We start from the raw sequence: 23,671 nt of genomic DNA, 5'->3' as shown, positions 1-23,671 counted from the left end.
CCAATTAAATGTTTTCCTTTAAAAGAGTTGTCACAGACATGATGTCTCTTCACATAAATAGAAACCCTAATGAAGACAGAGAAATATCAGAGAGTGACCAAGCATTTCTGCTGCACTGGCAGCATGGCATTTATAGACTTCTCAGGGCTTTTTTCTTGCCACTTTGCAGCCTGGGCTTTGGAAGGGGCCCACTATTGTCTTTCCTGGGTTGACTAAGGGTGCCCAACTCAGGGTCCTCCCCTCCCCCCACACAAAGGCAAGATAATTACATGTCTGTGTAATACTGATAAAACTGCCTGAAGCTTCATGCAGAAAATTTCCTGACACAGATACTTCTTAGGGTTCTCTTTCTTCCCAAGCTTTAGTTGCTTACCAGGCATTGCCAAAGGATCTGACAGGGACTTGCTCTCATACTTGGTGGCGAAAATAAAACCAGAAACCTACACTGAAGCCTAGGACCTTTATATAGTAGCAATTTCGGGCTATATTTGATATTTGAACTGGAGACTGATTCTGAAATGTTTGCATTTTCTATATGTTGCCATGTCACATTTGATTTGGTTGGAGTCTAAAAGCTAAGAAATAATTTACACTTACTGCTTATGTTTTTCATTAGCCTCTTTCTACCCCGAGTGAGCATTCATTTCCATTCCGTTTGTTGTCTTAGGGTTGGCTAGTCTGTGTTCTCTCTGGTTCCTTGTTGGAAAAATTAACTTTGGTGTGAATGTGTGAAAGTGACTGACTACAGGAGTGATGGTCACTGCCCAGTGTGCATGTGGTGAGTCTGCTCCTTCCATAATGGGTGAGAATGGAGCTGCGGTTTGGATTTTGGTGAGGACTCCTCCCATTTTTTTTTTAATAAATCATTTTGTTATCAGTCTCCTCCCACTCCCAGTCATGTGTAGGTCCTGCAACTTTAGTAGATTGATATGAATTTTAAAATATTCCTGGCCTTGCTGGTTAAGTCAGTTGCCATAGTGGTTTCCGGCTTGTGTGGGAACTATGGAAAAGTTCCACTACTTTTCTTCTCATTTCCTGAATACAGCAAAAAGGGCTCATGCGAATTTTCGTGTGTCCCCAGTGTCACCTGTTACAGTTTCTATGTCATCCCCCTTTTAAAACATCTAGGTTCCATAGTGTTGTGATCATTAATGTTTCATGTAGTTGAATTACATACTCTTTTTTGAAATTGCATATCTGATCTTAAGAGAGGCAGATCTATTTTATAGTTAAAACTTACTTTTAGCCTAGACTAGAGTAGCTTGGCATTCAAACACATGAGTCTATGGGGGCCATTCCTATTCAAATCACCACACAGTCTATCATTGTGGGAAAGGTACATGACAGGAGAGGAGGTGATTGATCACCTTGTATTTTCAACGAGGAAGCAGAAAGCAATGAGTGCTTTTGCTTAACTAGCTTTCTGCTATCTTTCATTCTGGGACTACAACCCATGGCATGGTGCCACTCCTATTCAAGATAAGCCTTTCTATTTCAGTTAACCTAATCTAGATAGTTCTTCACAGGTATGCCCATTGATTTGTTTCCATGGTGATTCTAAATCTCAAGTTGACAATCAATGTTACCCATCACATGATCACTGTTTTTTTAATACCTTCACAATGGTCCTTTGATTAATGCAGCTCTCAGTCCTAGTTATTACCCTACTCTGCTTTCTTCCCATGCTTTGGCTAGCAGGCTTGATTACAGTGCAGGGATGATACCCTATGGGAACATCTGTCTATGTTTCCTTGGCTGCTATACTATTTTTGTCTGTCATTTGGTGATGTTGTGTATGTTGAGCACATCCCCCCACCTGAGATATATGTCAAGTACAACCCACTATCCCAATGTCTGTTTAAAATTGCACTTAGTGGGGATAATACACTCCTGGTTGAAACTTGGTCCTTTATCCATGTCTTCTAACAGCCCAGCCACGGAAAATGGTGGAAGCATATAATTATTTCGTATTGTTCTGTTTTGCTTTTCCTTTGTTTGCTCATTCAGTCTGCCTATCACTGAGACTCATGCCAATACTAGGGGAGGGAGAGTAAATAGAATCAGTAGTTCTGTGTTAGCTGGATGGATTAGTCCTTTAGGTGTTTAACAGACATTTTGCTGGGATTTTCAAAAAATAAAGCTGGTCTTGTCCTTGGAAGTCCATGTTTCTTTAGTTAACTGGTTCTTTGCTATATCCTCTTTTTTGTCGATGATCATCTGAGATCCTTTTACAGAAGACATGTTCTAGGAGTCCTTTCACTTACTTTCTTGGGAAGACTTTTCTCAGGCTAGATACTCTATCATGGCCTATGAGACAGAGTGTCCACTGATCACAGCCATAGTGACTTCTCCAAAAAAGTCATGTGTAGATGCTGTCAGCTTGTTTCTGCTTTCTGTGCCATCTGGATGCACATTCATGGTCTACCTTAGTGCATGGAACACACATCAGCTGCTGTCCAGGGCAGTTAAATGAAGTGCCTACTCAATAGAGCTAGGGGGCAGATGCACCTCCCACTCTTCCATGCAAAGGGGCAAGCAGGGCATCTCAAGCTTCCTTGAAGGGATCCGTATTTTGATGTTCATGCTCCTTTCTCATAGACCCGTTTCTCTATTTGAACTATAATAATCATTTTATAAAAACTTCTGTTAATGTGCTGGTTTTAACAGCTATATACATCATTTGGGCAGCTAGCTTTTCTGTCAATCAGTGACAGTTATTTGCTAACTAATCTGTAGCTAGCTCATCTTTGGCATCACTTAGAGAGTTTTTGACAAAGATTTTTCTATATAAACCTCCATCTCATTTACTGTTTTCTTTGCTACTCAGTATTCTGTCTGTACCTCCCTTCAGTGTTCTCTGGGTCCTGGTCAGCTGATGGCAACCCTAAGATTGAAGACGGATGTTATAGTTCCTCACATGAAAAAGAAGGATATAAACCTACAGTACTCCTTCCTTCTCCTCTTTCTATTCATTTTTTTTTTCTTCTAGATTTGCAGTTTACAATCAGGGAACGTTAGTATAGCAGCTTACTGTCCCCTTCTCTGTCAAATTTTGGGAAAGGAAATTATTTCTAACTGAGAGGGAAACTCCCTTTCAATAGATGCCTTTCCAGTGTCTTTTGATTGGGTCCACTAAAGTTTTGCTTTGTGAGTTTGATAATATCTGACTCATGAACAGGAGAGTAGAGACCAAAAGGCAGGCAGGGCAATGGAAGGAAATTCAGATGTACTCCACATCCACCTTCTCTGTGCACTTTACCCACACGCATGCTCAGTTTCTAATGGCAACTCCGGAGAAAGCAGCACCATTGCTGCTGCCTAATGGACAGTAAGTTGAAGCTTTCAGGGGAGTTTACTTTCCTGAGGTGTTGAAGCTGAACTTTGAACCCAAGGTCACTGAACCCTGAAACCGTACTTATTTGTTTGTTCTGGGGTTTGGATTCTTTCTTGGCTAAGCATCCTTTCTTCCCTGAGGTGAGGTGGTGGAGCTCCACAGGCTTTTCTCTGTTCAGATTCATCCCTTCTGTGTGCCTTAGAGTTTGGCATGGCTGCACAAAAGCAAAGAGTTTTCTATAATTTGCCATCAGCTTTCTTTCTGGCCTTAGAAAATGTGAAGCTTGTTTGCAGCCTGACATTTTGAGAAACAATGTATGGATTACTTGTTGTGCATGGGATAGTGAGCTAAGACATGCTTCTCTTCACCAACTTGCTTGTGATTGACAGGGCTCTCAGATTTGAATACCTGCTTTCCTAGCCTTTCCTTCTTACTTACATCCTGATAAAGCCTTGCTAAAACATAATGAGTCTGTTTTATACATGTGAAAACTGGAGCTGAAAATATCCACACATGAGCTAGTGTTGCTTAGCTAATTGATGGTGAAGCTGGGATTTGAACTCCATGTATCTGTAAGACTTTCTCTCCCTCATAAGTATGCTCCCTTCATGTTTCTGTGTAAGAGAAAGGGTTTGAGTCATCTTGAAGGTAATGCTGGTTTTGTCAGTTTTCAGGTCATGGCTATATTAACCCACAGACAGATCTGTTTCTGGTTTTATTTGTCCACTGGTTTTCTACCTTGCTCTTTTTAGGCAGCCAAGAAAAACATACCAATATCTGGTCTCAACCTGTACCAAAGATCAGAAATATAGAGGAGGGAAGATAGGCTCAGTCCATCCATTTTTGGTAGTGAGGCCCCTATCTTAAAAAAAAAAAAAAAAAAAAAAAGCCTTCAGAGACATTCATGTCTCCAGGCCCAAGTAGCTGCCTGAAATGGCAAAAGACATCTGTGTTTGTTAATTGCCCCTGTATTTGTGTGCCTATGCCATTTTTTTTTTTTTTTTTTTTTTTTTTTTTTTTATCAGCCCTGTGTACTGAACCTCTGAGCATAGGAGGGTGATGCAAATGCCTTGCATGCTTTTGCGCTCAAGGTTTGGAGCTCAGATGCCTGTGGTTATGTATGCTGAGAACCTTGTGAGCCCCTTGAATTGGAGCAAGGAGCTATTCCTAAGGCAGAGTGAGTCCTTTCCTGAACTTTCCCTCTCTTACTAAGCAGATTTTAGAATTGATCTTTTCTTTAATCTTGAGACATGTCACAGTGAGTATTGCACCATGACTTCTTGCTACCCAGTTTAACCAGTCTTCTCGTAATGTATATATCTCAATCTTTCAATTCCTTAACAGCAAATCTATGCAGCCAAATCAGTTGTTGCAGGTACATCGGCCTGGATTTATATCCCTGCTTGCTGGGGGAAAATACTCTTTAGCTAGACTTTATGTGAAGGTAAGTTAGGAGCTTTCTGAAAATGGCCAGTACTTCTGGCTTTTCACTTCTGTGGTGGTTTGAATAAGAATGGTACCCATAGGCTGCTTGTAATTTTTTAGAAGGAGTAGAAGTATTAGATGGCCTTATTGGAGGAAGTGTGTCATTGGGAATTTCAAAAGCCCACAGTAGGCCATCTCCCCCTACCTTTTAATGCTTTCTCCCCCAATTAGTGCTTTCTATTATAAGAGTTGCGTTAGTCACAGTGTCTCCTTACAGCAATAGAACACACACACACACACACACACACACACAAATCTTTGAAAAATACTACCATTTTTACTAAATAACATTTTAACTTATCTCAAAATTTAACTCATAGTGAAATATCATATGATGTAGTATTTGGATTAAAAGTGACACTGTGTGGAAATCTAGACACTTGAAAAAAACTATAAGGGTGGACATGGGCTCCTAAAGTGTAGTTATATACTAGTTGTAGTCTGAATTGCAGAAATACCATTTGGAATATACAGGGCAGCATTTTATGAGTAGGATACTAGGTATTTCATGAATTTCCAAGCTGAATCAAATAACTGTGGACAATTTGAAAAGCAGTTTGAGGCATCTTGGGCCTTCACACTTTTGGGAATTTTAATTGTTAGTTGAAAGCAGTGGTTGATCCTGGCTACACATTATAGTCATTGGGTGTTTGTAAAATTACTGTCAGGAAACCTGTACCCCACAATTGATTAAAGTAATTGGAGATCGTGCCTTGATAGGAAAATTTTAAATAGCTTCCTACTTAACATACTGTTTAGGAAAAGTTGAGAACTGATGCTCTTAGCACTGCCCCAGGATATGACAGCTCTGATGAAATTACAGCCATTGCCCTTGCCTGGTCTAGGGATCTTGCAGCGCTAGCTTTGGTAAAACCTTTGAAGTCAGAGCTTTCTTTTGTACTCTGCACCATTTCCTCAACAGTTGTTAGCTTGTGCCTGGCTTTAATGCTCAGTAAGAAGCTTCAAAATGAGTTGGGTCTAGTAGCACATGTGTACAATCCTTGGTACTTGAGAGGCAGGAGCAGGAGGATTGCCAGTTTCAGGCATGCCTGAGCTGCATAACATGTTTTTGATGAGCAGGAGCAACTTGTGCCTTGTTTCAAAGTAGAAAAATGCAAAAGTGTTAGAATGTAGCTCAGAGTTGAATGCTGGTCTGGCCTACATGAGGCCCCAAGTTCAGTGTCCAGTATTGATGAAAAAATATTTGCCAGTGGATTTTATCTCTTTTATAAAGTATAGGCAATCTATGACTTAGGATGGCTGAGTTATGATTTTTGTGGAATTTACTATGGTACAAAAGCAATATACATTCACATTGAATTGGTTCCATAGAAATAGGTACTTAGAATTTTTAATTTGAGTCTCTTGGATACTGTGCATTGGCAATGAGCTACTCCTCCCAGGCAGCCACAGTTACCAGGCCAGAGAGCCATATATGTGTGTTGTGTTGCTGAGTGTACTTTTGCTCATGTGGTTTAAATGTGTTTTCAGATTTTGTTAATTTAAGCTTCCCATAGTCTATTAGTTATTTTTTCATTGTTGTGACTAAATACCTGACACCCCCTTAAAAAAAAAAAAGGTTTAGATTGAGGGGTTATGGTTCATGTTTTCAGAGAAGTCATGGTAGCTAGAGTACAGCTGGTCACATTGTATCTGTAGTCAAGAAGCAGAGAGATGAATGTTAGTCCTCAGCCTGCTTTCTTCCTTCCTCTTTCTTATTCTGGATCCCAGCCCATGGAGCGGTACCTGTATTCATGGTTGGTATTCTCTCCTTAGTTAAACCTTTCTGGAAACACCACACAGACAGGAACAGCTGTGCGTCTCCTTGGCAATTATTTCACATCATGTCAAGCTGACAGTGCAGATCATTGTCCGTGAGTTTCCTGGGATGCAACCCTCTTAAGATTAAGGTCAAGGAGCACCAGCACTCCAGCTTCAGTTGATATTGATTATATATCCACAGTGAAGCATAGGCTGGTGTGCTCCACTATTGAAACACATGTACCTGCCTCAAACCCGGCTGTATCATCATGCAAGTGGCTGACAGTGGGGAGATGTTTTGGCATTCTACCAGCTGGAGAGGACAAGGGTTTCTTTCTACCTTTGTGTATGGACCTCTACCAACCATGTAGCCCTGGAACAAGATTTGATTGATATGTCTTGAAATAATGTCCACCTGTGCCCACTATGGTCACTACCCAACTTCAGAATACTCTAGTGCAAGGAGATTTACCTCTTCTGTTATTTAAGCCTGATTCAGCTGGATGCTACTCTGTAGTTAACTTTGCCTTTCACTGCTCTTCCATTATTTGGTGATGTAGGACTGAGATAAAGCCACAGGAGATGAATGCCTTAGAGTTTTATTCAAAACTTATGCATTTGCAGACTTTGCTGACTCACAGTATTTTCTTTGGCACTAGTCAGGTGCACACATTTGCTTTGGTATAGACATCTACTCAATACAAGCCAGGTATAAACCTTTGACCACTTGAAAAACTTAAAAGAAACCAAAGCCTAACCAAAGTGGTCATGTTGAACTGCAAAATGACTTGCACTGAAGTAAAGGGGATTGGCTTCAGAGGTTTGGAGGTGCCTCTGATGAAAGGAAATATGCAAGAGTTCCAATTGATAGATACATGTTTTCTTTTTAAGTTACAAGAACACATCTGCTTACAAGAAAGGTGCAAGTTCAGAGCACAGTGCAGTAGAACTTGTTAAAGTTCAGCATGCCTGTGCCCAAAGCTTTTTAAAAATGCTTTTATTCCTGAAGTAATCTTCCTACGGCATAAAGTGTGCTGGAAATACTAAAGTTGAACTGAGTTTTTGTGTAATAGTGCCTTACCAGAAATACCAGGTGTAGAGTGACTGATTTTCATGTGTTTATGGTTCTTTGATTGTCCACTGGGTGTTCAATTTGTAACATGGAAGAATGTTGCCCTTTTTACATGCTCAGCACTCCATCCCCTCATATACTCCCTAACACCATTTTGTCAATCTTCACATCTCTCATTTATGGACCATTGTAGCCAGGTTCCAATATTGCTATCTGAGTAAATGAGAGAAACGTTGAGAAAACAAGCCTTTGTGAGTTGGTGTCCTGATACAACTCTATTTAAACTACACATTAGTTATATAAAGCATTTTTTGTTGTTTATAGTATAGTCCATCTCCTATCAATCCTAAACAAAGTCACCAGCTGCTGACATTTTCAGTTACCTCATTATGATCTTGAAATGCAGAAGGACTGCATATGACCCTGTATGTCTGCAAGGAGTACTGCTCTTCTCCAGCTTATGTGGAGATCTGAAGCCAGATCCACTTCATCCACTTCTGCTTTTCTTTCTTCAGTCTAAAATGAAGTGATATCATCTGTCCTCATTTTATCCTCAGGGACACTATAGAGCAGTTGTCTCTACCTGTGGGTCTTGAATGGCTCTTTGAGGGTTAAATGGCTTTTTCACAGGGGTGGTCTAAGACTATCAAAAAACAGATTTTATTACGAGCACCTTCCTACCAGCCTTGTCCACAGCTGCATTAGCCACAAATAACACGCAAGACACTGTATTCATTATGAACTGTTGGCCGTTTACTAGCGTTTCTTATTGGCTAGCTCTGTCTTAAATATTAACTAATTTCTAGCAATCTAAGTGTTTCCATGTGGTCTTATCTTACTGGAGAAAGGGTCCAGACCTCTTCTCTCATGGCCTGCATCTTGACTCTTCTCTACCACATCTCCCAGAATCCTCCTTGTCTCCTTGTCCCACCTATCTTGCTTTCCTATTGGCCAACAGGGCTTTATTCATTAACCAATAAGAGAAACATATTTACAGAATGACATCTCCCATTGTCTCCTCTTTTCTGTCTAAAATAAAAAGAAAGGCTTTAACTTTAACAGTAAAATTACATATGACAAAACAGTTATCAAATAAGAACTACTATAGTTAACAGTATTTAATTCATTAACATTTAGCAAGAATTAAAGAAAATATTCCATCATCTATCCTTTGTCAGTCTAAAGTCTTATATGTAACATCTTTTATCCCAATTAAGGAAAAAATATAACCATAACTTATCTGTCTTCAACTCAATCAAAGATCACAGAAGGGTAGTATAAAACTCTAGAAATGACAGAGACAACTTGCTGCCTGGACTCCTCTCTACTACATCTCCCAGAATCATCCTTGTTTCCTAGTCCTGCCTGTCTTGCTTTCTTATTGGCTAACAGGGCTTTATTCATTAACCAATGAGTGAAACATATTTACAAAACAACATCTCCAATCAATATTTACATTGTGATTCATAACTGATACAGGATTATGGTTTCGAAGTAGCAATGAAAATAATCTTATGGTTGGGGGTTATTACTGCGTGAGGAAGTGTATTAAAGGGTCACAGCATTAGGTAGGTTAAGAACTACTGCTCTGTAGTTTAAGAACACTTTCATTCCTTTGGCTTTCAGAAACAGAACATGAGTGTAATAATCTGCTAATTTTCTTAGAATGTCCATGTTAGTGTCATGTTACTTGAAAGAAGCCCACTTTTAATTAATGAAACTTGTTTAGATAGACTCTGCCTGTGAATGTTTTGATGTGTGGATTTAGCATTATCATTTACAGCTCTTTACCTTCATTTGGGCTCTGTTAATTTATGTCTTTAGTTCAATAAGGCTAATAAACCCAAACAAACCAGCACAAAACTGAAAAACTTTTATGGCATACTTTTTTTCATTTGATTTCTCATTTGGAGGAGATAAAAATCCAGTGTCCATATTTCATTCAGAAAGCTGAGCGTGGATTTTGTTAATGACTTGGCGACTGACCTTTTTGCTCTCTGTGGAAGCAGACCTCATCCACTTTTTTCTCTAGAGGCAGACCTCACTCAAATTCCCCAGAGTGATTATCTTGGAATCTTTCCTCCCTAGACAGTTACCCATCCTTAGGGTAGATGTCACATGTACTTGATGGCTTTCTGACTTCTATGCTATCAGTCAGAGACAACACTAGACTCTAGGCCTTTTAGCTATAGAACCCATCCTCATGGTCACATGTAAGCCTTATTGTGTATCTGGAATTAAATTGATTGGACCAATTGCTGCCTGAAAACCTCTTCCCCAGTTGTACTTTTTAAAATATGCTGACAGTGAACCACCTGGGAGTAGACTGTCTGAACTCTGATCTGGGTTGACAAAGTCAATCTGCTCAGGGTTTTCGTTCTCATCTTTTTTGATAGGTTGCTTCCCTGCCTAGTATCTGTAGGGACCCCTCAGATGGGCACTGAGGGATTAAAATTCACCATCAACCCAGTCTTCCAAAGGCTGAGGACTTTGCAGACCTCCCAGCCATTCCCATAGTGATTGTGCTGAGGGGCCTACCACATTGCACCAACTGGGAAGGATTGGTCACCCTGTCTTGTTACTCCAAGCATCTTGACACTGTTGAAGACTGGGGTTGTTCACCCTTGGTGAAATTAATGGTAATGCCCTTAAATAGAAGGTGCTCAACCTGTGATGAAAATATCCCTATTGCTCATGTTAATAGTGGCATGGAGAGACAGAGCCAGTTAAAATTCAAAGTAATTTAGAAACTCATTTAAGCCTCTCTTTCCTCTGTTAGGAAGTGACAAAATTAATAGCTCTTTCAGTACGTGCCCACTCAGAAGTTGATACTTCAAGAAATGAGATTACAAAAAGACAGGTGATTTAGAGGAAGAAGGAGGGCTGCCTTGGGTTATGTATGGGCTGTGCTCGAACTTCCCCTGTGGAATAGATTTGAGTGTCAGTTAAATACTTTGCTTGGTGGTTCAAGTTAATGAGACAGCTGCAAGATGTACTAAATTTATTGTCTAGAATATGCTTAGCCTTTCTTACCCCGAGTACCATGGTACTCAGTTACCTGTGTCTTGAAACTTGGTTTGCATCTTGTCTTTTTGAAGACTTATCTGTCTAATCTTGGCTTAAACCGTGCTTCCTTAGCTATGCTTCCTCAGTAATTTTTTATCTAAAACTATGGTTCTCCACTCCCACCTCTGAGGTTTCTATTATTCTCTTTCTTAAATTGCAGCCTTTTTTTCCTGGTCTGTGTCTGCAGTTAGCACAGTGCCCATCACAGATAAGTACCCCAAAAACATTTTTTTGAAGGAAATAGGAAAATGGTGTACTTCAGAAAAAAGGTACTTCGGTATGTTGAGTAGTTCTAGAGGAGTATCCAGCTGACAGTTTGGTGTTAGGCATGTTGCTTATTTTGCTTTAGTATGCCAGCCACCATCACAGGTGTCTCTGGAGTGCTTGTAGCATGATGAACAGAGGGACAGGCTTTCTGTTTTATATCATTTTAATTAACTAGTCACAGATGGCTAGTGATTACTCAACAACATATATCACCAGGATGAAATTTTATTGATTTCTGACAGTTAAAAATATTGTCATTGACTACTATGCCAGCAAATACTGGTAATTTCTGGAAGTAGAAAGGCCATGTAAAGGTAGTAGTATTATGTGCGTAACTCATTTTCTAGATGAAGCTATTAGGCTGTGTGTTTTATTTGAAGTTTGTAGAAGATCATATAGTCTTTATAATAACTTAGGACTTTTTGTCTTACTGCAGTTTCTTCTACTCATTGCTTTTATTATTCTAATCATATCATATTAATTTGACTGTAGTCATCCTGGGCTTAAGTTTGAGAGACTACGCCTTTTGAAATATGATTGGATTTATTTTACATTCAGGTGTTCTGCACTTTCCTTTGTATGGATTATTAATTTTTAAGATTTTGCTGTGACTAACAGCATGGATTGATCTTAGAGGATAACCAGTTTTCAAGTGGAGAGTAAGATTTAAAAAGGAGAATTTTGACATTTAACTATACTAACATGTTAATATTTAGGAATTAGCAGAATAGACTATAGTTAGATTTGCTGAGGTTAGGCATGCCCGGGATGGTGTGGCATAGAGTGATAGCAGGTTTGAAGTATCTATCTTAGGCCATTGTTGTGTTATATTGTCTCTTTCAAGTCTTCAGATAGGAGATGAAAAGAGCTTAGAGTTGTACCTTTTACTGCATTAAAGATAAATATTGTAGCCCTGTTTTACAATGTATATTTTTGTTGTCATTTACACTTAGGCATTTTTATAAATACCGTTAACTGACCTTTCATCCAGAGACATTATGGGGTAGACATAACCACTGTGCTTTCTTCAGAACTTTGGACTGAGATGAAAAAAAAAAAAGTTCAATTTCTACCAGTTCTTGCTTTCTTGGTAATCATTTTACTTTCTGCCTGAGAGTTGGACCATGCATATTAAACTTGTGTCTGTAGCCATTGTTTAGGCCAGTATATGTCAGTGACACCTGATTGTCTTCAGGGATCATGTCCCTAATTGCCTCACATTGAGAAATGGGAGATACTTCTTGTTAGGGACATGAAGCCATCCAATTTAGTCACTGCTTCTGGCCATCACTGACCTTACTTCTCACCCTGAGTCTGATCATTTCTCTCATTTAAGAAAATAGTAAATCTCAAAAATTACCTTTAAGTGACAGGTGATAAAGGTAACTTCCTTGAGTATATATTTGGTATTCTAACTTTTTACCAGTTTCCACTGAGAAAGACCGAAACAGTCACACTTATAAAGTATGTTTCAGATTTAAATTGGCCCACCCTGCAGAGCAGTACATCTCAATCAGTGATTTCAAGATGGATTTGGAGCTATTTAATGAGCAGCAGGAATTTTTGGAATTTGAAAGACAGTGTTCCCTTCCCCAGATGCCTTGCTCTGGAGATTGCTTGGGCACATCCTTGAATTCAGGAGACTCAAGGACAGAGCAGGAAGTACACTGGCCTGGGTATGTAGGGGAAAGAGCCATTGGGTAGCCCGAGAGGCAGCCCATGCCCGGAGCCATACAAAGACACCGGCTGCAGCATTTGGAAGAGGGCATTAGGAAAAGGCTCCTGAGTAAGTGGCAGTCTTCATGGTGACGAGAACTGCAGACTATTTTAGCACTGCAGTTGGGGAGGAATTGCTTACATGGAGTGAATGATATAGCCCTTACAGAGGCTTGGTGCTAGGAAAATCTTAGGGTTTGTTGTGTTCAGCTAGAGTGTGGGATACAGTTCCTGGGAGAAAATGGAGACTCGAGCCTATGTGGAGCATTTGGTAGCCCGAGGAGAAGCCACTGGTCTTTGGAAGCTAAATAAACCTGTAATTGTGAAAGGTAGATTAGGATTGGTTTCAGTTGTGAGTCATCTAGAAAGAAAGTACTGGGGATCTTTATGTTGTGTCAGCTCTAGTGAGAGAGAAAGCAAGGGGACGAAGTGATTGTAAGGCTAGTGGCCCTATCAGCTGTTGATGGCAGGGGAGGCAGAACACCAGGCCTGGAGCGTTGGGCGAAGATGCATTTATGAAGTCCTGAAGGGGTAATGAGTGTGCGGTACAGTGAGCCCCTCCTCCTCTCTGTCCTTTAGCTCTCACCTCTAATCGTTTCACATTTTCCTATGCATGCACATAGACTCTGCATTCCTTCCTTCCACAAGGTCAGCTACCCTGCACACACATTAGTACTCTCCTCATGTTTTAAGCCATTTCATGACTGGAGCTACCAATGAGGGGTGGCCCTATACTTAATTTACTTAGGTATTCCCTAGACATACAAATTAAGTTTTTTTTTTTAATTCATTTAGTGAATGTCCTTGTTCATAAATTATTTCCTCATCTCAATAGGTCTATTTACAGTTTCAAATTGCTACAGATGGGATTGCTGATTAAATGATATGTGCATTAAAAAGTAGATGGATATTCCTAAACTGTTTCCTATTAAATTTTTATCAGCATTTTTTTTCTTAGACTATTGGACCTCTCCTGATCTTGGATTGTATAAAATGATCTCATCATTTGAATATGCATTTTTCTAGAGTGACTTGGGGTGACATTTCATAGAGTGACTTTCAGGGGTATTTGTAATCCCTTTTTGAGGACTTTCTGCTTCTTGGTGATTCCCATTTTTCCATTCAGAAGCTGGCCTGTGAGGTATTTACTATTGAAGTGCTTTCTCATGGAGTTTTGGTTTATGCATTATAATAACATGAAGGCAATAGTCATCTCTCTGTCCTTTATTATTATAGTTTTGTTTGTTTTAATCACAAGTGACTCAGCTTTTTAATCAGATGCCTTTAGGGAGCTTGGGGGGTGGAGTATATGATTGGAAGAATGAATTTCCCATAACAATTATCGCTACAGTCTATATGTGTCTGCCATATTAGAGACACCCCCTGCCACACTGTTTTTCCATTAGCAATTAACAGGGCTCAATTTGTCAATAGTTTATTTGTGATTTTTGAATAGATTTTTAACAAGTAGCACTTAAGAATGTTTGATTTATATCTGGTTCCTCAATGAAATAGCTTTCCCAAGTTTATTGATAGCTTGCTAGAGATCAGTACCTCTCCCATTCACAGTATTTTACTGGCCGTTTCCACCTGGGACATTTCACATGCCCTAACATCTGCTCCCTCCCTCCTTGAACCTTTGCATCTCCTTGCCTCTTTCCCCATTTATGTTACATGTGTCCTTCCAATTGTGCCCTTCTCTTCCTCAGTGCCTCCTTTTTCTTCCTTCATGGTCTCCTTTCTAATTTCATAGCCAATATCCACACTCATTCCCCCCCCCCCCCAGTTACATGCATAATATGTATGTATGTATGTATATGCATGTAACAATATAAAGTAGGGTTGGCTTATCAGAAAACACATAATTTTTGTCTTTCTGAGGTTGGATTTTCTCAATGTAATATTTTCTAGAGTCACCCATTTTCTTATAAACTTAATGATTTATTTTTGTTTTATAGCTGACTACAATTTTATTGTGTATATATGCTACATTTTCATTGTCCATCTGTTGATTGACATCTATGCTGGTTACTTTCCTTTAATGTTGTGAATAATATATCAGTAAATATGGACATGTCGTTACCTCTGTGATAGGGTGCAGCATCCTTTGTGTTTGAGCTGGCTATAGCTGGGTAAGGTGGTAGGTCTACTTTTAAACTTCTGGTTTCCATAATGGTTGTTGTAGTTTATAATCCCATGAACCCTTAATAAAGATTCCTCTTTCCTTATTAGAGGTTGTTGTCGTCTCTCCTTTTTGTGATAGCCATTCTGTTGAGTGTGAGATGGAACTAGTGAGTTCCAATTTGAATTTTTCTGATGGCTAAGGATGTTGAGGTCTTTTAAACTACTTATTGGACATTTGTGTTGCCTCTCAAGAACTGACAGTTAATTTTTTTGGTGTTTAATTTTTATAATTTTTTATGTATGGTATATATTAGCCTCCTGTCTGTATATAGCTAAGAAAGATTTTTCTCTCAGTGCATAATCTGTTTGTCTGTTGATAGCTTCCTTTGCTATGCAGAAACTTTTAATTTCATGTGTTGGATGTATGACTCATTGGCAATTAAAAATTCACTGACTTGAGATGTTACTCAGTGATAGAGCACTTACCTATTATGTTCAAGGACCCTATATTCAGTCCCTAGTAACACACACACACACACACACACACACACACACACACACACACACACAGTATTGCTTAACTGTAAAACTTTAAGATTTTAAAACAATACAACCCAGGAGCAACAGTGTGCTTTCTCAGGTAGATTGTTGTTCTGTTTTTCTATATGAACTACAGAGCGCTAGGGTGATAGATTGGATGATGTTGATATACCATGGTGTAGGTGATATATGATCGGTTGACACCAGTAAAGTTAGCCTAGTTGCAAATATCCTCCTTGCCTTCCTTGGTGCCAATTTAAACAATTGCAGGAAGAAGAGTGTGATAATATTTCATAGAATACTTACTGGAATGTCTCACTTGAAGCAAAAGATATATAATGGCATATGTAACAATGTATCTTCTTTATTCTCACTTTGAAATATTGTGGAAGTAGGTTCAAAACATATATACATGGTGAGGTACGTGCTGATCATTATACACATGACAATTAGTTTTTATTTCTTGTTATTTTTGTAATTTTAATCTTGTTAACATTTTCTAATGTAAGGGACATGGCCCATTTATTTATTTATTGTTAGTATGTATTATTGTCTGTGACAGTGCAGGTGCTGGTGCACTTATACCCGGGTGCACACATGGAAGTCTAAAGACAGCATTCAGGAGTCAGTCATTTCCTTCCACTGTGGGACCTGGGAGTCAAATTTAGGTCATCAGGCTTGCAAGACAAGGGCTTTTACCCACTGAGCCTCTTCAGCATTCTTTTATCTGGCATAGGAAGCTGCCATCCTAACCCTTATTCTTTTATTGATTATGAAGATTTTTATGGTAAACTTACTCCTCTGACTTCTTCTAAACACCATTTTTAAATCCACCGCTGCCTGGAACCCTTCTCTGAAGGCGAAGTGCCACAGGACTGGCAGGAGGGGAGCTGGGTAATTTCATATCCCTAGTTTGCCAGTGAGAGAAAGAAGAATTTGTTCACCTTTTATTAATTATAGTACAATAGAGTTTTAAGCCTGCTTTATGAAAAATAGATGTTTATTGTCTTTGGTACTATTAATGAGTTAGAGATTTATCTTCTTTTGTTGCCTTTAGAGTTAAATATTTAATATATTTATATTTGAAAAATAATGTTTCTTTACAAAAATTCATTGATTTATTGCACTAATATGTGGTAGTTAGATATAAAAAGTCTAGTAAGATGCATTTCTTCCTCCAAAGACGGGATATTTTAGTGAGAGGGATTAATGTCAATGACTTCAGCCAAGTCTGTAGATGCTGCGGTGATATGAGGGTTGACAGCAGGATCAACTTTACAGACAGCCAGATGGGGGCTTTTCCTGGAGGTTGTTAGAGAGAGCAGGACTTGGGTAGGAGGCATTGGTGAGCTTTCCTGGTTGAGGATACTGTTGGTACAGGTTTGTATTTCTTCCTGGTTGATGTTTGGAGAGATAGTTGATGGTAAGACAGTTTTGTCAGATGTTCAGGAAACAAATTATGAATGTAAAATTCTTTATATTTTCCTAGAGATTTTTAGGTAGGAAATTGGTTCTATGACACATAATTTTGCCAGCAACCTGGATTGCTGGTCAGGGGTACACGTGTTAATTGGCTGCAGAGGCCTGAGTTTGTGGTATGCTCAGTTTGGGGTAATGCAGGTGAGAATGTCTGGGTCAGCAGCAGTGGAGGAAAGGGAGAGCTGGCAACCAGTGATGCCTCTCAGTTTTCAGGTGGATGCTCAGGCGTTTTGCCAAGTAGAAGATCTCCAAGGACACTCACATGTTGAAGTCTCACACATGGATGCATATGTGAGCTGAAACTCCAAGGGATCCTTGACTGAATTGAGAGCCTTGAGAAACTTTGACATATTATTGGCATTCCAAGCTCATCATGTCTGAAGGTAGTTTAGACTGGAAAACAACTCCCCCACCCCCAAAAAGGGTATAGTTAGTGGAGACTGGAACACAGCCAGTGATGGAGCACCGAGAGGGATGATTGAAGGACAAGTCTTTGAAGGAGGCCGAGTTGAAACGTTCAAAAAAGTGGGAGAAGGCAGGAAGAAAGACCTTAAACACCCAGAGTAGGCCCAGTTTTCAAGAAGGTGTAACAGGGACCATGGGGACTCTGCCGCAGACTCTGCCGCATTCAAGTGAGGTAAGCACAGAGGTGGCCACGGTGTAGCTAGCACACAGGAAGCCACTGGCAACAGTGTGGAAACTGCTCCAGGACAGTGGTGTGGCGGTCAAGTGCTTCCTGTGCTGACAGATGAGAAACCGGAGGTGACGGTTTCAGTTGTCAGCTCCCTAAAACTGCGGTGCCATGCCGGTTCATGTAACTGCACATGGGAGTTCTGAAGGCCTTGACAACAGCAGCGGTTTTCGTAAATGCAGAAACCAAAAGTTAAACCCAGCCTGGGATGAATCTCACATATTTCTGGCCACGCTCACCTGCACTGTGTCATGTGACTTTGCTGCTTCCTGGGTTGGTTCTGAGCACACAGCATGCATGATCACATTGCCCTGCAGTGGTTGTTATTGTTGGCCTTGTTTTTACTGGGCAGACAAATATTCTTCCCTCATAGAAATCAAATGTTTCAATTCTGGAAACAAAGGATATTTTGTACTTTCATTCTTCAGCATGATTAAGTTAGTTTATCTTTGATTGGTTTGTGTTAAAATACAATGTATGATTTAAAATTGTCTTATTTGCTGATTTGAATTTCATAAAAGATCATTCCATGGCTTTTGGCCCAATATTGGGACAAAATTTCAGCAGTTTCTGAAGTGGCATTGAACATACTTCTGCCATTGCTTACTGCATATTTGTGTGAAGTGGGATGCCTGTAAAATCAAAATATCAATCAACTCAGAAAACATTAAAGTGCCCAACATTTGTGTCATGGAGGAGTGAACTTTCAAGCGAGATTGAAAAATAAATAAGCACATCTATTTTATTATTATGCAAATTGACTATATAATAGTGAAAATATTTACATATTAGAAATGTTCTACCATACATTTGTAATTATTTATCATCAGTAAATATTTGATTTGTGTATTTATTTTATATACTATATATCCAGGGCAGTGTAAAATTTTTCTGGTGTGAAGGGGTTGTGAGTGGAAAATGTTTAAGAAGCTCTCTCAGTCTATTCCTTCTTGAGAAAGAAAGAGATAGATCCTGAGAAGGAAGGGGGCTGCTACTGGATGGGATCGGCAAGAGAGAGGTGTTTCTGGTTTTAGTGGGAGAAATGTGGGTCTGTGTATGTGTTGAAGTGACTGAGCCATGAGGCCTTGGCCTAGCCAAGCTACAGTCTTCCTCCTCTACTGACAGGAGGAAGGAGGCAGGATGGGCACCCATGTTTTTAAGAGTGGGTGCTTGGAGTGTGGGATGAGAGTGGCAAGGATCCTGACTCCTTATCTCTGCATGAAAAAGATAAATGATTTCAACTCCAAAATAGGCTGCTTGTTAAAGATTCCACAGTCTAGAAACTTAAAATTGTTTCTAAGTTTTCAAACCCCAGTGGAGGAAAAGTTATTACTTAATGGTAATGTAGATACTTACTTTTATTAGTGTTGGCAAAAGCCAATTTCAAGACTCTATGTACTATTTTTCATCTATCAGACGGCTTGCTCAAATTATATTCTTGTCATGGGCATTTTGGAGCTTGAGGACAACAGCGGTGTTTCACCATGAATTTTCATTGCTGATTTTGACCACAGCAAAATGGCTGTGAAGGCTGAAGGTCAAGGGTTTGATTGATTGGATGATTAAAAATTCCTTTTAGAACAAATTAGATGTAGCAGATTTGCCACAGGTGAGAAATACTACAAGGAAATATATCTCATTAGCAGATAAAACTCCTTGGGTCATCAAAAAGGAAATTTTATGTTTTATACCACACACACACACACACACACACACACACACACACACACACACACACACACACATGAATGTGCACCCATGGATGACCTACATAGAAAGGCATATTTAGTATTGTACAATTCAGATATGAAGCACAGTTTTCTTTACGCTTATAAACATACACAGGCACTGGATGAGTGTGCTTTTATTTTTAATTTAGAGATTGGCACTAACCCTACTATTTCTGGTTAGCCATTTACTATGTTTGTCTTTATATTTGAGCTCTTCCATCTATTCGATTTGTGACTAGGGACTTGGATTTATGGTCCGTTGTGTAGCAGGAAGTGGTAGGGGAAGGAAGGAAGTGGGTAGGCAGGAGAGTTGTAGCATTCACTGGGCAGAGAGGAGGAGGGTGTGGGGTGGTGAGCTGAGGTAGTGGTCTGTGAAGGGTGAAAGTGCAGTGTGCTGCTGGCTGCCTGGGGATTGGTCTGCTTGAGCCCTATTTTCATTTTTTTTTTCTTGAGAATTTTGTGATAAAGTACTTTTAAAAGCATCAATAGGAGCTGGGCTATGGTTACTCAACATCTTTAATTGTAGCACTCCAGTGGCAGAGGCAGGAGGGTCTCTGTGAGTTCAAGGCCAGCCTGTTCTGTAGAAAGAGCGTTCTGACACAGCCAAGGCTACACAGAGAAACCCTGTCTGGAGGGTTGTGTATGTGGGATTAATAGAAGTAACATAGTCTTTCACTTGCTGTCAAGTTAAAGAATATTGGTAAGAGCAGGGATCTTTCTTTTTCCCTTCATGCGGTCATATCTATGTGATAGTCTTAGCCTATGAACCTGATTTTGAGATGATTGTTAGTAAGCAGTCTAGGAAATAAAGTATGACAATAATTTGTGATCTCTGTAGTCATCTTAGCTTTATAGTGTGGAGATAACGTGGCTTCTTTGTCTTCATTCCCCTGCAGTGGATATTTCTGTGAAAGGGTGTTTTCCAGACAAAAAATGCATGCAGTTCAGAGGTGGAGGATCAGTCTTTGTCTAGCCTTTCAGTAAGGACTGACCGCAGGGAATCAGAGAGGAGACAAGTAAGACAGACCGCTAGCGTGGAGATTCTTACTGTGTGCTAGTGTATACTTCACAACTTACATGTGTGGGCAATTGATGAACTCTTAAATAAATGTATTGTTGTTGATGTGAGCACAGCTAAATTAAGCTCCCTAATGCCCCCATCCCATGGGTACGGTAACGTCAGGCTCATAGGAATGGCAAGACTTTCCAGAGATCTGAGAATGGATGCTGTCACTCTATGTAGATAGTGTCAATCAACTATGGCTTCATCCTCCTAGATGACTTACACCTGAGACTGCTCCCTTATCTAGAACCCTACTGAAGCTCTCTGACCTGCTGAGTTTCCTGGATGCTGGTGCTTCTCCATTATATCCTATGGTCCCAGCTTTTCTGTACTTCTGTCATTCTCCATTCCCTATTGCCCCAGTCCGGTCAGTCTCAAAGGTATGCAGGTTCTGGCACATGTGTGTTAATCCTAACATGTGACTATTTATAACATAATTCTGTCATGGATAAATTCACAAGTTGCCATTTTCACCGTATAGTATTTTAATATGAATTATATCCCGTAGTTGTGCCTCTTTCACCACTTTCCAAGTCAGTCATACTAAATTGAACCTTTGCATCCATTGAACATTAACTCCCCATTCCTTCCCCGCCTTGTGGCGGCCACTGTTCTACTTTCTATCTCGTTGACTATAACTACTGTTAGTACCTTATCTAAGTAGAATTATGCAGCACTTGTCATTTTCAGGGGTGCTTCATTTCACTTGGCTAGTTTTTTTTAAGGTCATTTTTATTGTAGCTTGTATTGGCAGTTACCCTTCCTAGGATGGTGAATGACCATCTTATTTATCCATGCATCTTCTGATGGACTTTTGTTTTGCTTCTGTTTTTGGCTATTTTAGATAAATGACTATAACAGTACGTTTCTGGTATCTACTTATGCCTCTGCTTTTAGTCTTTGTGTCCATACATCGCAATATGGACCTGTTTAACCATATAACAATTTTGTGTTTACTTTTGCAGGTACTTTTATACTGTTCCTTTATGGTGGTAGTTTGATTTTGCAGTCCCACAATCAAGTCTGCAGGGGTTCCAGTCTCTACCTAGGAGGTAGGTACTATTGACCTCAGTGTTAGAAAGCAGAAAGGAAGCAGAGAGAAGCTAAGAGACTGTCACATAGTTGAAGTCAGTTCATATGTGTTGATCGGAATTTGCACTCACTGTCCAGACTCCAACACGGTGTCCCATGACACATGGGTGACAAGGCACAGAAGACTGACTAAGCAACAAAGCCTGGATTCAGAGTCACTGCTGGGAAAGAGGCTACTGTTAACCTTTACTCTCTTTATGTAAAAATGCTGTTTAAAATAGAGTAATCTTTAAATGTCATTATATGCCTTTTCCCTGACTCTCTGAATTTATACTTTAAAATATTTCTTTTATTTAAAATATTGTCTTAAAAATGTCAGCAGTATTTGGTTTTCCTTTTGACTTTCTTGAGTAAATTTTTTCTTAAATCTTTTGAATAAATATGCATTGATCCCAGTGAATTTTAAAATGTAGCTCTACTCTATCCCTCTCTGTCAGAAGTTTGCTTTCAAATAAAACTAAGCAAAGAATCTAAAGCCGGTTTAAGCTGGGGAAGCCTAGAGGGGAGCAGCGGTAAACATATGGGCTTCTTTTTTATTCAGATAAAGTGAACTTAGAGCTTTTATCCACAGAAGCAAAATAAGAAACATATTCATTCTCCTGCATATATTTTGCTATGAAAGTCTTGGTTCTCTCTCAAGGGACACATGGAGTGACTTTCAAAAATGGAGCCGTGCCTAGGGGTTGTGGCCCAGCTCACCTGGTATGTTCATGTCACAGGGTTTCCAGTACCTCACATAGATACTAAGGAGGATATGTGAGTTCTCCGCAGCTGGCCTCATCAGGGCTGCCTTGTATGCAGGGAGCTGGGTGTGCTCTGTCCTCAACTCCTCTTACAGGGTTGAGAGGAGAGAAGGGCATCCTGTCCCAGTGCCCATGGCTCACATCCTGCTGAGATGCTGCTCAGACAGAACACTTCCTGTCATGCAGGAGGCTGAGTACAATCTCAGTGCTGAAAAGAGAATGGCATAGAAATAAACAGAGAGATACCAGGGTCTCATCCCCACTCCAACTGGTCCCACACTAAAAAAGCTTGTGATTTTAACACATGGTGAAGGTACTGGGGACTTGGCTATATACTCCTTAACTTCCTTCTAATATGTTCTTTAGGTCTGAATCAGTTAGGGTTTTATTGTTTTAAAGACTCACCATGACCATCACAGCTCTTATAAAGGAAAACATTTAATTGGGGCTAGCTCAGAGATTTAGTTCATTTCAACATGGCAGGAAGCATGGAAACAGGCAGGCAGAAATGTGCTGGAGAAGCTGAGAGTTTACATCTGGACCCACAGGCAACAGGATGAGACACTGGGCAAGGCTTGAGTATGAGAGCACAGAGCCTACCCTCCATGACACACCTCCTCCAACAAGATCACACCTACTCCAACAAGACCACATCTCCTAATAATGCCACTCCCTATGGGCCAAGCATTCAAACAAGAGTCTATGGTGGCAATTCCTATTTAAACCACCACAAGGTCCTATGATGAGTCACAAGAATACCCGTTTTCATGCTATCTTCATTAGCTGAGATTGCTGGGTGTATTACTTACATATGAATGGACTCTCTTTTGTTATTATTTGACTTGTGGCAGAAAATTACTCTTCTGTCTTTACATTAGTGATGGTTGCTATAGCAGAAAGATTTAGTTTACTCTGTAGAGCCATGTGCTCAAAACTACAGAAGAAGGACAGAGAATTGCCTGTCTGGATGTCAGTGCAAGCTCTATGTCATTTTCTAGGTTTGGTGGTGTATTAGTCAGGGTTCTCTAGAGTAACAGAATATACAGAATGAGTCTGTACACACACACACATACATACATACACACACACACACACACACACACACACACACACACACACGTAGATATGGGATTTATTAGAATGGCTTCTAGGCTGTGGTCCAGCTAGTTCAACAATGTCTGCTTGTCAATGGATGGTTCAAGAATCCAATTGTTCAGTCCATGAGGCTGGATATTTCAGCTGGTCTTCAGTATACATTAGGATCCTGAAGAAGTAGATTCTAATGCCAGTAAAGGGATTGACTTGCTAGTGAGAGAGAGAGCAAGCAGGCAAAGAGAGAGCAAGAAATTCCTTCTTCTTTGTCCTTTGTATAGGATAACAGTAGAAGGTGTGGCCTAGACTTAAAGGTGAATCTCACCTCAAAACTAGATTAAAGGGTATCTTCCCACCTCAGAGATCTGAATTAGAAGTGTGTCTTCTCACTTAGTGACTTAATTAAGAAGAAAAAA

At 39.8% G+C, this 23,671-nt stretch overlaps 1 protein-coding gene across 3 annotated transcripts in view; it reads left to right on the top strand.

Moving 5' to 3' along the window:
- Positions 1-23,671, top strand: part of Fars2 (phenylalanyl-tRNA synthetase 2, mitochondrial) — a 415,828-nt gene that overhangs the window by 13,438 nt on the left and 378,719 nt on the right. For 2 of the 3 annotated variants that reach the window (XM_051194441.1, XM_051194439.1), the window contains exon 1: positions 21,294-21,380. The exons of the other annotated variant lie outside the window; for it this stretch is intronic. The gene's annotated coding sequence lies outside the window, so the exon portion shown is untranslated. Of the gene's footprint in view, positions 1-21,293; positions 21,381-23,671 lie in introns of those variants that run through there. 3 annotated transcript variants of the gene reach the window in all.

Source organism: Phodopus roborovskii, unplaced genomic scaffold, assembly GCF_943737965.1.
Source record: "Phodopus roborovskii unplaced genomic scaffold, PHOROB, whole genome shotgun sequence".
Lineage (NCBI taxonomy): Eukaryota > Metazoa > Chordata > Mammalia > Rodentia > Cricetidae > Phodopus > Phodopus roborovskii.
Note: the sequence above shows the minus strand (reverse complement) of the source record. Positions and strands in the feature narration are given on the sequence as shown.